General features: G+C 37.5%; 1 pseudogene; it reads right to left on the reverse strand.

Annotated features, from left to right (window-relative positions):
• Nucleotides 1-38: 38 nt before the first annotated feature.
• On the reverse strand, nt 39-5,882 carry LOC111366656 (annotated as a pseudogene).
• Nucleotides 5,883-14,426: the final 8,544 nt, after the last annotated feature.

Below are 14,426 nucleotides of genomic sequence, written 5' to 3' on the forward strand. Positions count from 1 at the left end.
ATTAATTGTTGACTTTAGTTTAAATTAAAATCTGAATTTTAATTTTCACCAAACAAGGCCATACTAGGAAGATTATTATAACCCCTGCTCTGAGTAACTAGAAGAAACGAGTAAGGACGAGGAACATAACCATAGTGAAAGATAATGAAATTCGTGGTAAAATGCTTTTACCACAAAATTAATCGTGTATTTGCTTCCATCGTGTGATTACTTTTACTACAGTAGACATCTATGGTAAATAGTACTTATATGGCAACTCGAAATCGAAGTAAATATATACTTATAAACTCTTAATCGTTGCTATTGTCAAGGAGAAGTATATGCCACAAAAAATTATTGCATACAACGGATGCTTGCCATCGTAAATAGTAATTTTGCTTTTATGTCATCTTTCACGACAATCTCCCCAGTTCCAAAAAAATATTTTTAAAAGGAAAAAATAAAATGATAATTTTATTTACCCTGGCTTCATACTTTTACTAGCCATTTATTCTTGCAAATGTATTGTGTAAGCAACAAATTAAAATAAAAGAACTAAACAATACCTTCATGACTCCAAAATCAAATGAATTGTCATCATTAATCATATAACTGAAGTCGATGTACTTTAAAAAAAAAAAAAAAAAGTATTGCCATTACATGGAAGTCGAGAATAAAGTTCAACTAGACATCGCATTAACTCAAATTAATTTAACAATCATGCTACATGTACATTCTCCTCTACACATTGATTGATATTCTTCCACATGGTTCCATCAAAGTCATTGATTTTGAATCCATTCATCCATCACATCACTGTACAGCTTTCTTCCACATAAGAAGAGATGTCAACAAAGGTGTAAAACACAATTTACATCAAGCATAATTCGTTAACACTTGTGATGCGAACCCCGTAGCAATGGAAACTATGAAACCCATAACGAGATTGATGCGGAACCCAATAACGCCAATACTAACTCAATTTTGGATCTTGAACCCCAACAATTGAACCAAGAAACCCTAGATTAGGAAAAAATCTAAAACCCCTTGATTACAATTAAAAGAACCCACAATCCGATTGTTTAGAACGCCACAAGAAATTGAATCTTGATAAGTTCCAAGATTGTTCAAGAAGAAGAACAAATTGAAAGAACAAATTCTCTCTCTATAATATTCAAGCAAAAAAAAAGTCATTTCAACGAAAAATATTCTCCTATTTATACTAATCCTCGAATAGAAGTCAAAAGGAAATATAATTTTAATAATCTAACAAAATCCCTAAAATATTCGTCCAATATGGTAGGAGTTTGATTAAGAATGAAATTCTAGTAAAATAAGGAAAAACGCGGAAAAAAGGAAAATCGCGCTCAGAAATCAACCATGTTGTCGCATGGTTATAACTTATGCTGCCGCATGGTAATAAAATTTCAGCCATTGAATTCTCGGCCTCATGTCGTGCGGTCACACCATGCTGCCGCATGGTTATATTGCCCACTCTCTTCTTCGGCTGCTTGTAACGCATTGATCCATTTAGTTTCGGCCTTCGACCCGCACGAAACTTGTCCCATTTTGAGTTCCGAACATGGTGCCATCAATAGTTTCTTGAACGAGTAATCTCATCGCTTGTTTCACTTGTTTTGCTCTCGATCGCGTCATCGGTCCACCTTCGATTATCAACGGGTTTCGTCTCACACTTGCCTTCTTCTGGCTCGACTTTTGGATCACATCATCCCCTCTCTCTTCAAAAGGATTTGTCCTCGAATCTGAACCTGCATCAAATAGAGAGAGATCAGAAACATTAAAAGTAGCCGAAACATTGTACTCACCTGGTAAATCCACTTTGTATGCATTGTCATTGATCCTCTCGATGATTTGAAACGGTCCATCGCCTCGTGGTTGCAATTTTGACTTCCTCTGTTCTGGAAAACACTCTTTTCTGAAATGCACCCAGACCCAATCTCCAGGCTCAAATGTAACGCGTCTTCTTCCTTTATTTGCTTTTGATGCAATTAGCTTTCCTTTCTCTTCGATCTGCATCCTGACCTTTTCATGGAGTGTTTTCACCATCTCGGCTTTTTATTTCCCATCCAAGCTACCTCGTTCATGCACAGGCAAAGACATTAAATCCATAGGTGTTAGTGGATTAAAATCATAAACAATTTCAAAAGGAGAAAACGAAGTAGTAGAATGTATAGCTCGATTATATGCAAACTCTATAAACGGTAAACACTCTTCCCATGATTTCAGATTTTTATTGATCACTGTCCTAAGTAGTTGAGTCATAGTTCGATTAACTATCTCAGTTTGTCCATCTGTTCGTGGGTGACAAGTTGTAGAAAATAATAACTTAGTTCCTAACTTACTCCACAGAACACGCCAAAAATGACTCAAAAACTTCACGTCCCTATCAGACACTATACTTTTAGGTACTTCATGTAAACGTATTATTTCCCTAAAGAATAAGTCTGCAATATTAGTAGCATCGTCAGTTTTATGATATGGTATGAAGTGCGCCATCTTACTAAACCTATCGACCACTACAAATATTGAATCCCGACCCCTTTTTGTCCTAGGCAAACCTAACACAAAGTCCATAGATATGTCTACTCAAGGTTCACTAGGTACAGGCAAAGGAGTATACAAACCATGGGGTTGAACCTTAGACTTAGCCTTTTAACAAGTTATGCACTTTCCACATATTTTTTCTATGTCATGTCGCATTTTAGGCCAATAAAAATGTTCCCCTAACATGTCTAAAGTCTTTTGAACCCCGAAGTGTCCCATTAAACCACCCCCATGTGCTTCCCTTACCAATAATTCACGCAAAGAACAATTAGGAATGTACAACTTATCTTCCCTAGACAAATATCCTTCATGCCTGTAGACTTTATCAAATGAACCTTTGTCATATGAAGCATAAATACTAAAAAAATCACAATCAGATTCATACATGCCCTTAATATGCTCGAAACCAAGTAGTACTTAATGAATTTAAAAGCACGTACCTTCGAGACAACGCATCAGCAACTATATTTTCGTTGCCTTGTTTGTACTTGATGACGTAGGGAAATGTCTCGGTAAACTCCATCCATCTCGCATGTCTTTTGTTCAACTTACTTTGACCTCGCAAATGCTTTAAAGATTCATGATCGGTGTGTATCACGAATTCCTTTGGCCATAAGTAGTGCTGCCAAGTCTCCAATGCTCGAACAAGTGAATACAGCTCCTTGTCATATGTCGGATAATTCAATGCTGTCCCACTCAACTTTTCGCTAAAGTAAGCAATAGGTCTCCTTTTCTACATTAACACTGCTCCTATACATATTCCTGATGCATCACACTCAACCTCGAATATTTTATCAAAATTTGGTAATGCCAAAATAGGTGCTTTACTTAGCTAATCCTTAATTGTGTTAAATGCAATTTCTTGAGATCCTCTACAGTGGAAATCTACACTCTTCTTTACTATTTCAGTCAACGGTGTGGTGATGGTGCTAAAATCTCTTACAAATCGCCTATAAAAACTAGCCAATCCATGAAAACTCCTAACTTCAGTTATAGTCTTAGGTGTTGGCCATTCTTTTATAGCTTTTATATTTTCTTCATCGAGTTTCACCCCGTTAGCACTAACCACAAATCCTAGGAAAACAACTCGATCCATGCAGAATGTGCACTTGTTGAAATTAGCATACAGTTGTTCCTTTCGCAACATAACAAGCACACAATTTAAATGTTCTAAATACTCATCTAGGTTTTTGCTATACATTAAGAAGTCATCAAATAAACTACAAAAAAATTTCCAATAAAATCACGCAAAACATGGTTCATTAAACGCATAAAAGTGCTCAGTGCATTAGTGAATTCAAACGGCATAACTAACCATTCATACAATCCATACTTAGTCTTAAACGCCGTTTTCCATTCATCACCCTCCCGCATGCGAATTTGATGATACCCACTCTTAAGATCAATCTTACTAAAAATGCAAGCACCATGCAACTCATCAAGCATATCATCTAGCCTAGGTATTGGATGACGATACTTTATCGTGATATTGTTAATAGCTCGGCAATCCACGCACATTCTCCAAGTCCCGTCCTTCTTAGGTACCAGCAAAACAGGTACAGCACATGGACTAATGCTCTCCCTGACATAACCTTTGCTCATCAACTCCTCCACTTGCTTTTGAAGTTCCTTCGTCTCCTCGGGATTACTTCAGTAAGCTGATCGATTCGGTATGACAGCTCCGGATACAAAGTCAATCTGGTGCTCGATGCCTCTGATTGGTGGCAATCCACTTGGCATCTCCTCAGGAAACATATCGTCGAACTCCCGCAATAAAGACTTAACCAAACTAGGGAAGGATGTGTTAGAATCCTCAAAATTGAGGAGGGACTCCTTGTACACTAACAATATCATTTGTCTATTATCGCTCATAGCTTTTTTCAACTCATTCTCTTTTGCATAGAAGTTGACCTTTGGCTTTTCTCTCCACTCAGCTGACTCTTTTTCTCTCCTCTCAACTGACTCCTTTTCTCTCTGCTCATGTGGCTTCTCTCTCTTTTCTCCACTCTCAGCCACCTCACTATTTTCTCTCTTATTGATGGTTTCACTATTGCCTCTCCTTTTTCCCGACTCTCTTATTCTCTCGTCTTCCTCACCTTTCAGTTTGATTTGATCTCCATACACTTGTACCGATGTTAATGGCGCAAGAGTAATAGTCTTCCCATCCTTGACAAAGGTATAACGATTCCTATATCCATCATATGTGACCTTTCTATCATATTGCCATGGTCTTCTTAACAAGATATGACCCACATGCATAAGCACCACATCACATACTACTTTGTCACTATAACTCCCAATTGAGAAATTAATTAAAACTCTTCTATTCACCCTAACTTTCCCACTTTCATTCAACCATTGCAACTTATAAGGCCTAAGGTGTCTTAACAATGCTAGTGCTAATTTCTCAACTAAAGTTGTGCTAGCTACATTCGTGCAACTCCCACCATCAATAATCATACTACATACCTTATCATTGACGTAACAACATGTGTGGAATATATTTTCTCGCTGCTGCTCCGAATCATCCACTTTGACTTAAGTGTTAAGAGCTATCCTTGACACCAACGATTCCCCAACAGCAAACTCCAATTTTTCTTCTTCTTCAACGTCTTCTAATGCATGCATGTCCTCAAACTCTCCTTCACTTTCACTCACCACCTCTCCATTGTCCAACAACACCATTACCCGTTTATTTGGGCATTGTGAAGCAATGTGCCCTGACCCCAAGCATCTGAAACACTTGATGTCTTGATTCCTTGATGGTTGTGAATCTGTTTTGAGTGCTGTTTTGCTAGCACTTTCTTCTTTCCCTTTCTGCCACTCATTCCTACCTTTAGGTACAACTTTATCACCTTTATTGTTGTTTTTCACCTTGGCTTCCAAGATGGATTAACACTCGAAGTTCCTAACGGCTACCTAACTGCCCCTTTCCTCTTCAGTTGTCTCTCTAACTTCATAGCCACATGCAACATGTCTTTCAACTCCACATAATTTTGCAACTCCACTACATTGTCAATTTTCCTATTCAACCCATTCAAGAATCATGCCATGGTAGCCTCCCGATCCTCCAGCACATTGGCTCTAATCATAAGTATTTCCATCTCTTTATGATAGTCATCTACACTTTTCGACCCTTGATATAGACCTTGCAGTTTTTGATAGATCTCTCGGTAATAGTGGCTAGGAACAAACCTCTTTCTCATCAATAACTTCAATTCCTCCCAAGTGCTGATTGGTCTTCCCCCACTCCTACGTTGTGAAGTAATCACTTGATCCCACCATGAAATTGCATAGTCACTGAACTCCAAAACTGCTAACTTCACCTTTTTCTCCTCCGAGTAGTTATAACACTCAAAGATCATTTCAACCTTCCTTTCCCACTCCAGGTATGCCTCGGGATCACTCCTTTCTTTGAATAAAGGAACTGTCATTTCTATATTTCCCAAGTTTCCATCCAACTCCTCCCCGCGATCATTCCGACCCCGTCTGTCGAACCTATTGCCTCTATTCCTCATCCTTCCCATCTCAACACCGTGAAATTCATCTTCGCGCATGTCACTCCCATATCCATACTCCTCTCGCCTTTCCCTCCTAGGCTCTCATCTATCCGGTCCTCTGGCATTGGATACATCCACTCGATGTCCCCGACTAAGATTAGCCACCGATGTATCTAATCTATTCATCCAAGCCTCCTACTTCTCCAACCTATCTCTCATATCTCCAAACGCCCTCTCAAACCTCTACACCAAATCCTCCGATGCATTGTTATTATTGTCTTGTCGGCTTGAGTTTGATTCTGCCCTTTCTGACATCCTAACACTAAAAATTTTATTTTACTGCCTCACCAAAAGTCACTCGGAAACACACAAGGGCTTTTACCCTCTATTAAGCTCACCTCTCTGCCTTTTACCACTCAGTTCTTTCAACAATTGCTTTTAGGAACAATTAGTGAACTCAATCAATCAATCAAATCGTGTAGAATTCAATAAACTGGATGTGACTCAATAATTGTAACAAAGGACTCAAAGAAAACTTTTAAAACTTGACTTGAATTGAAGGAATGGAATGATTCAATGTGTCCAAGTAATTTAGAAACGATATTGAATAATAAAAGTTGGCATTTGACGGATCAATAATATTTAACAAATTTTTTTTACTGTACGGATGAACAGTACAGTATGGATGAACAATAATTTTTTTTCCAGATCCAAAAATCAATAACAAAACCAACAAAGAAAACGAAAACTGATTTGGGCAAAAATTGAGCCCAGAAACGAAATTTGAAGATTTTTTATGAAACTTTTGGATTAAAGGATCAAGAAAACCTTCTGGATACAAGAACACAAGGAATTGAAAAAAAATTAGAAAACAAAGGATATAGCCTGATTAAATTGGAGCCAAAGCTCTGATACCAACTGATGCGAACTCCGTAGCAATGGAAACTCCACAACGAGATTGATGCGGAACCCAAGAACGCCAATACTAACCCGGTTTTGGATCTTGAACCCCAAGAATTGAACCAAGAAACCCTAGATTAGCGAAGAACCTAAAACCCCTTGATTACAATTAAAAGAACCCACAATCTGATTATTTAGAACGCCACAAGAAATTGAATCTTGATAAGTTCCAAGATTGTTCAAGAAGAACAAGAAATTGAAAGAACAAATTCTCTCTATATAATATTATTCAAGCAAAAAAAAGTCCTTACAATGAAAAATATTCTCCTATTTATACTAATCCTTGAATAGAAGTCAAAAGGAAATATAATTTTAATAATCTAACAAAATCCCTAAAATATTCGTCAAATATGGTAGGAGTTTGATTAAGAATGAAATTCTAGCAAAATAAGGAAAAACGCGGAAAAAAGGAAAATCGCTCCCAGAAATCAACCATGCTGTTGCATGGTTATAACTCGTGCAGCCGCATGGTAATAAAATTTCGGCCATTGAATTCTCGACCTCATGTCGTGCTGTCGCACCGTGCTGCCACATGGTTATACTGTTCACTCTCTTCTTCGGCTGCTTGTAACGCATTGATCCATTTAGTTTCGGCCTTTGACCCGAACACGAAACTTGTCCCATTTTGAGTCCCGAACATGGTTCCATCAATAGTTTCTTGAACGAACAATCCCATCACTTGTTTCACTTGTTTTGCTCTCGATCGCGTAATCGGTCCACCTTCGATTATCAACAGGTCTCGTCTCGCACTTGCCTTCTTCTGACTCGGCTCTTGGATCACATTAACTTGTGTCTTTGATTGTCTAATTCTTAGTTGTTTGTAATTTTTCCATTTCTCAATCAAAAACCTGAAATATATATATATATATATATATATATATATTTCATAAGATAAAATTATAATATTTGGAGCAAAAACACAATCTTAGTACTAGAGACTATTTTTGCAAGACTGATAGGCCTTAAACTTTTTTTGTAAGCCACAACATTTATAAGTGGATGCACCCACATAGATATTCGAAAAACGTTTGAACCATATAATAATATTCTCAACTATATGAAATATATAAGTATTAGGCATAGTATTGACTCCCTTTTTTGTAATTGTTACGTAGACAATAGATGTCAGGCTCACGTCCGCACAAGCAAATTCCTACATGCTTTGATATGAGTGAGAGATTCTTCACAACGCGAGAAAAAAATATTCAAGTACCGACAATATGATCAAAGTGATTGTACATAAACACACAATCATAAGCGACTTAATCAAAGTAAAAACAAATTAAACTTGAGCAAATAAATATGAAATGAGAAAGAGGGGAGACTAAGCATGGTTTCAAGTGTAAAGAGTTGTATTCCAAACAAATGTTACAAGAGTTGCTGATTTATAAAATCTTGACCGAAGTGGTTGCCGTGGATAGAAGCTGCGTGGACTCATCTTTCAAACCAAAAGTCTCAAATCACTCGATCTGTTACGCATTTAATACACTGACAATTAATCAACCATCCTATATCCTAGGCTGATAATACTAACATTCATTATTACAAACGTTATATCGATCATTCTTAAAGATTGTCTGCAGATTATCTGAAAGATTGCAATGGCTTCAATTGAAAGGAGCCACGGATGGAGCAAGGGCTGCAGCTAACCCAAAGGGAGCTTCGAAACAAAGAGCATAGGCTAAAGGGGACTTCAGCCAATAGTGTCAAGAACTTCGAAATAGAGAGCACTAGCTTCTTCTTTGTCTTCTTTTCTAACTAATTGGATCTTTATTGACTTAGTTAGATTTGACTCTCATTTCCACGTTTCACGTGGACTATGTTGAAACCATTTCATTTCATGTGGTTCAATTTCATTAGCAACCTAGCATATAAAGCAAATAAAAAGGACTATGTTGATGTAGTTCTAGACTAAATTTAGAGAATTCAAATAGGTTTATCTAAGTTTTATACTTAAAATGGGAACTTGTGCTTGAAAAATTTGTTTAGAAACAAGATGGAATTGTTGCAGTTACTCATTCTTATGTGTGAAGCGAAGCTTATAAAGCAAATAAAAAGGACTATGTTGATATAGTTTTGGACTAAATTTAAAGAATGCAAATAGGTTTATCTAAGTTTTATACTTAAAATGGGAACTTGTGGTTGAAAATTTTGTTAGAAACAGGATGGAATTGTTGCAGTTACTCGTTCTTATGTGTGAAGTGAAGCTCGTGCTTCGCAAAAAAATTGAAGCAAAAAAAGAAAGAAGTTGAAGTAAAGAGGTATACAGCATGTTGGAGTGGAGTTACTCGTGTGTCTACCTATATAATTAGTGCACAATTTAATGGTGGAATTTTGGATATCTGAGTATGTCAAATTGTTGATTCGATCTAAATTTGAGTCAAGAATGTTGGATAATTTAATGCTTTAAATTATCGGATCTTTCATGTTAAATCATCAAGAAATACAAGAATTAAAGCGAAAGCGTACCTAAATCAGACATGGTTAATGCAATATGAATTTCGCGGTATAGTCTTTCAAATCTATACGCAATCTTTTTTTCCTCTCTGTGATCGGATGCAGTAGAGAATGAATAATACGTGCGTGTGATCTGGGGACCATAACCTATTTATATAGGGACGCCCTTTGACCTAATTCGGCCCATCATAGAATTAGGACTTGTGCCCGGTCTCTACACATATGTAAACCCATACTTTAATTGGATACATTAAAGCCCAAAACCGAAGCCTTATTAGATCACTTTAATTGGGCTCAACCGAATTCGATAGCCTATAATTTAACACACAATTATTCACACATACAAGCTCATCTATTGATTAAAAATCCTTACAATCTCCCACCTAGGCTATATGTGTCACCTTATAATTGTGCATTAAACATAACCTTATGAGTACTCAGAATTTTGCTATCATTACCGAATGTATCCCCAAACAATCCCGTCCATCATTCATATCAAAATAGGATTAAAGTGGCTTTCGCTACTTTCACATAGCTAAACCCATCAATGATCGCGTGTATCAATATAACCGAATGACATGGATCAAACATGTATGTGTAGCATGGAAATTACATGTAATGTGATATGTAACATGCCTATTTCCAACTGGTCCACCTTAATACCTTAGTGAGATCATTTTAAACAAGTTCAGAGATAATTAACCAAATAACTTTATAACTAAAAATAACTTTAACTTTAAACTGTATTCAAAACAACAGTGCATGTGTCCAATATGAAAAGCAAAAATACAAACTCCCACTGAAACTACATATCCTCAAGAGACATTACACCCATATGAGCAATGTGCTCATGAAAGACCTTCGGTATCAATCTCTTAGTAAGCGGATCCGCAACCATGGAGTTTGTCCCAACATGCTCTATTGACAACTGTCCACTCTGAACTCTTTCTTTAATAGCCAGGAACTTGATCTCTATATGTTTTGACTTCATCGAGCTCCTGTTGTTATTAGAATACAACACTGCTGATTTATTGTCACAAAATATCTTAAGTGGTCTTTTTATATTGTCCACAATGCGCAGTCCAGTGACAAAATTACACAGCCATATTCCATGATTTGACGCCTCATAACACGCTATAAACTCCGCTGCTATGGTGGAAATAGCTATGAGTGTCTGCTTGGCACTCTTCCATGAAATAGCACCTCCAACAAGCAAGTAAATATAGCCTGAAGTGGATCTCCTACTATCTTGGCATCCCGCGAAATCGAAATCGGAATAATCGATGATCTCCAACTGATCCGATCTCCTGTATGTGAGCATGTAGCATTTTGTTCTCTGTAAATACCGCATAACCCGTTTGGCTGCTTTCCAATGATCCATTCCCGAGTTACTTAAATATCTCCCTAGCATCTCAACAATGTACGCTATATCCGGACGCGTATAGACCTGAGCATATATCAGACTCCCTATAGCTGGGGAATAAGGAATCTTCTGCATTTCTTTAATTTTCAAGTCATTTTTAGGGCACTGATTTAAGCTAAACTCGTCTCCTTTAGCCACAGGGGTGTCACATGGTTTACAATCTTGCATGCCATATCTTTTAAGTACCTTTTCGATATACCTCTTTTGTGATAATTCAAGAATACACCGAGAACGATCTCGGTGTATCTGAATTCCTAATACAAAAGAGGCATCACCAAGATCTTTCATCTCAAAATTCTTTGCTAGAAATCTTTTAGTTTCGTGCAATAAGCCTATATCGTTGCTGGCAAGCAATATGTCATCGACATATAAAACCAGAAAAATATACTTGCTCCCACTGAACTTGTGGTATATACAATCATCGACCAAATTTATCTCAAAACCAAATGAGATGATCACCTGATGAAACTTGTAATACCATTGACGAGAAGCCTGTTTGAGTCCATAGATGAATTTCTTTAATTTACAAACCATTTGCTTTGTATCGTCCGATACAAAGTTTTCTAGTTGTACCATATAAATTATTTCATCAATGTCACCATTGAGAAACGTTGTCTTAACATCCATCTGATGTAGCTCAAGATCGAAATGCGCTACCAATGCCATTATAGTCTTGAAAGAGTCTTTCGAAGAAATCGGAGAGAAAATCTCTTTATAATCGATGTCTTCTTTCTGTGTAAAGCCCTTTGCGACAAGACGAGCCTTATACCTCTCTACATCACCTTTCGAATCCCTCTTGGTCTTAAATATCCATTTGCAACCAATGAGTTTCGCACCTTCAGGCAATGGAACGAGGTTCCATATGTCATTATCCTTCATGGACTTTATCTCTTCATTCATAGCATCGAGCCACGTTTGAGAGTTAGAACTTTCCATGACTTGACGGAAGTTGATCGGATCATCTTCCACCATTCCAATGTCAACTTCATGCTCTTGAAGAAATACGATATAATCATTCGAAACCGCACTTCTCCTCTCTCTACTGGATCTTCTTAATGGCATTAGTTCTTGAGGCTGTAGAGTTTGTTCTTCTGGAAAAAAATTGTTGATCTTGAGAGGGAGGTATAACATTGTCTTGATCCAGAGTTGCTTCTTGAACAATATCAGGGATAGAAACCTGATCATTGTCAATGAAAATTGGAGGAATTTCAACATATTCTTTCTCAAAGATAAAGCCTGTAACCCTTTCTCCCCCGCAAACTTAACATTCTCAAAAAACCTAGCATTTCCTGTCTCGAAAATTGTCTTAATTGTGGGATCATAAAACTTGTAACCCCTGGACCTTTCAGAATATTCAATGAAATAGTAACTGATGGCTCTTGCGTCCAGTTTCTTTTCATTTGGCTTATAGGGCCTTGCCTCAGCTAGACACCCCCAAATATGTATATGCTTCAAACTAGGCTTCTTGCCCGTCCAAAGCTCATATGGGGTTTTATCAGTGGTCTTAGTTGGAACTCTGTTGAGTATATAAGTTGCAGTCTTTAATGCTTCACCCCAGAGAGATTCTGGTAAGGTAGAATGACTAATCATACTCCTCACCATGTCCTTAAGCGTTTTGTTTCGTCTCTCAGCAACACCATTCATAGTGGGGGAACCTGGCATAGTGTACTGTGGGACGATACCGCAATCCTCTAGGAATTTAACAAATGGTCCTGGACGCTGTTCACCTGAACCATCATATCTGCCATAGTATTCACCCTCACAGTCAGATCTGACGCTTTTAATCCTTTTGCCGAGTTGGTTCTCAACTTCAGCTTTATAGTTTTTGAACACATCCAGTGACTGTGATTTTTCATGAATAAGATATATGTAGCCATATCTTGAAAAATCGTCTATGAACATTATAAAATATTGTTGACCATTCCAAGAACCCGTAGGGAATGGTCCACAAATATCCGTATGTATAAGTTCTAAGATGTCCGAAGTCCTATTGGCTTGAAATCTCCTTTTATTGGTTTGTTTTCCCTTTATACAGTTGACACACAAATCATAATCTGTGAAGTCAAGAGGGTCGAGAATCCCGTCAAACACAAGTCTCTCAATTCTCCTTTTGGAGATGTGACCTAATCTCCTATGCCACAACGAAGCAGAATTCTCACCGTTTAATTTTCACTTTACACCTCAAGTACTTACATGCAAGGTTTCATTATAAGAAGCAATTGTATCAATTGAATAAAGATTATCGTAACCTGATAAAGAACCGGAACCAACCAATTTTGAATCATGAAACAAACTAAATTTTCCATTTTCAAATGAACAAGTATAACCAAATTTGTCCAAAACAGAAGTAGAAATCAAATTCCATCTAAAAGACGATACAATAAATGTCTCAACAAGATCCAAATAAAATCTAGTCTTTAACAATAATCTAAATTTTCCTATTGTCTCTACTTCTATTCTTTTGTCGTCGCCAGCATAGATGTATCTTTCACCATCACTTGGTTTTCGGTAACTCAGGCAACCCTGCATAGACATACTGATGTGAGTTATTGCACCAGAATCTATCCACCATGTATGTCTAGGTACCGAAGTTAAATTAACCTCAGAACAAACCAAATAAAGAAGAGTACCTTCCTTTACACGCCACGCGTGGTAATTGGTGTAATTCTTCTTCTTATGATCTGCAGCTCCACAGAAGAAACAACTACCTTCAGTTGGTTCCTTATGCTATTTCTTTTGCGGTGCCGTACCCGCAGCTTCCTTATTAATCTTCCTTTTCTTGTTGCTTTTGTTCTTGGAGGTGGTGGCCAAATGAGCACTTTCTGTCTTCTCATGCTTCAGTCTTTTCTCTTCCTGGACACAGTGTGAGATGAGCTTATTAAGGGATCATGAGTCCTTTTGACAGTTGTAGCTCACCTTGAATTGACTGAAATGTGCCGGAAGGGATATCAGAACCAAGTGCACCAACAAGTCTTCAGATAAATCCAACTTGAGTGCCTTTAGTTTTGAAGCAATGTGAGACATTTCCATAATGTACTCCTGAATGTTTCCTTTCCTTTTATACCTCATTGAGACAAGATTTGCCAAAAGTGTACTTGTTTCAGCCTTTTCATTCTTGGTAAACCTCTTCTCAAGGTCCTCAAGGAAACCTTTAGCCGTAGTCACCTTATCGGATATAGTGCCCCGGAATGCTTCTGGAATAGCACGCTTCATGACCATTAAGCTTATGCGGTTCGATCGTTCCCACTTTTCCATCTCCCTCTTGTCATCAGAGGTACTCTTATCAATAAGTGCAGTAGGTTGATCGACTCGTAAAGTAAGGTCTAGGTCTATGACTCCAAGAACAATCATCACGTTCTCTTGCCAAGCCCTGAAGTTTGTGTCATTTAGCATTGGAATTGAATTGATGCTAGCAGAGATATTAGCAGCAGAACCTGAAACTGAATTAGAGAATGTTTATTATGAATAGCTCACATGAATATCTTTAATATGCAAATAATAATATTCTCAAATAGTGGTAGGGCCCATCACAGGATACCAAA

This window comes from Olea europaea, chromosome 18 (genome assembly GCF_002742605.1).
Source record: "Olea europaea var. sylvestris chromosome 18, O_europaea_v1, whole genome shotgun sequence".
NCBI classification, from domain to species: domain Eukaryota; kingdom Viridiplantae; phylum Streptophyta; class Magnoliopsida; order Lamiales; family Oleaceae; genus Olea; species Olea europaea.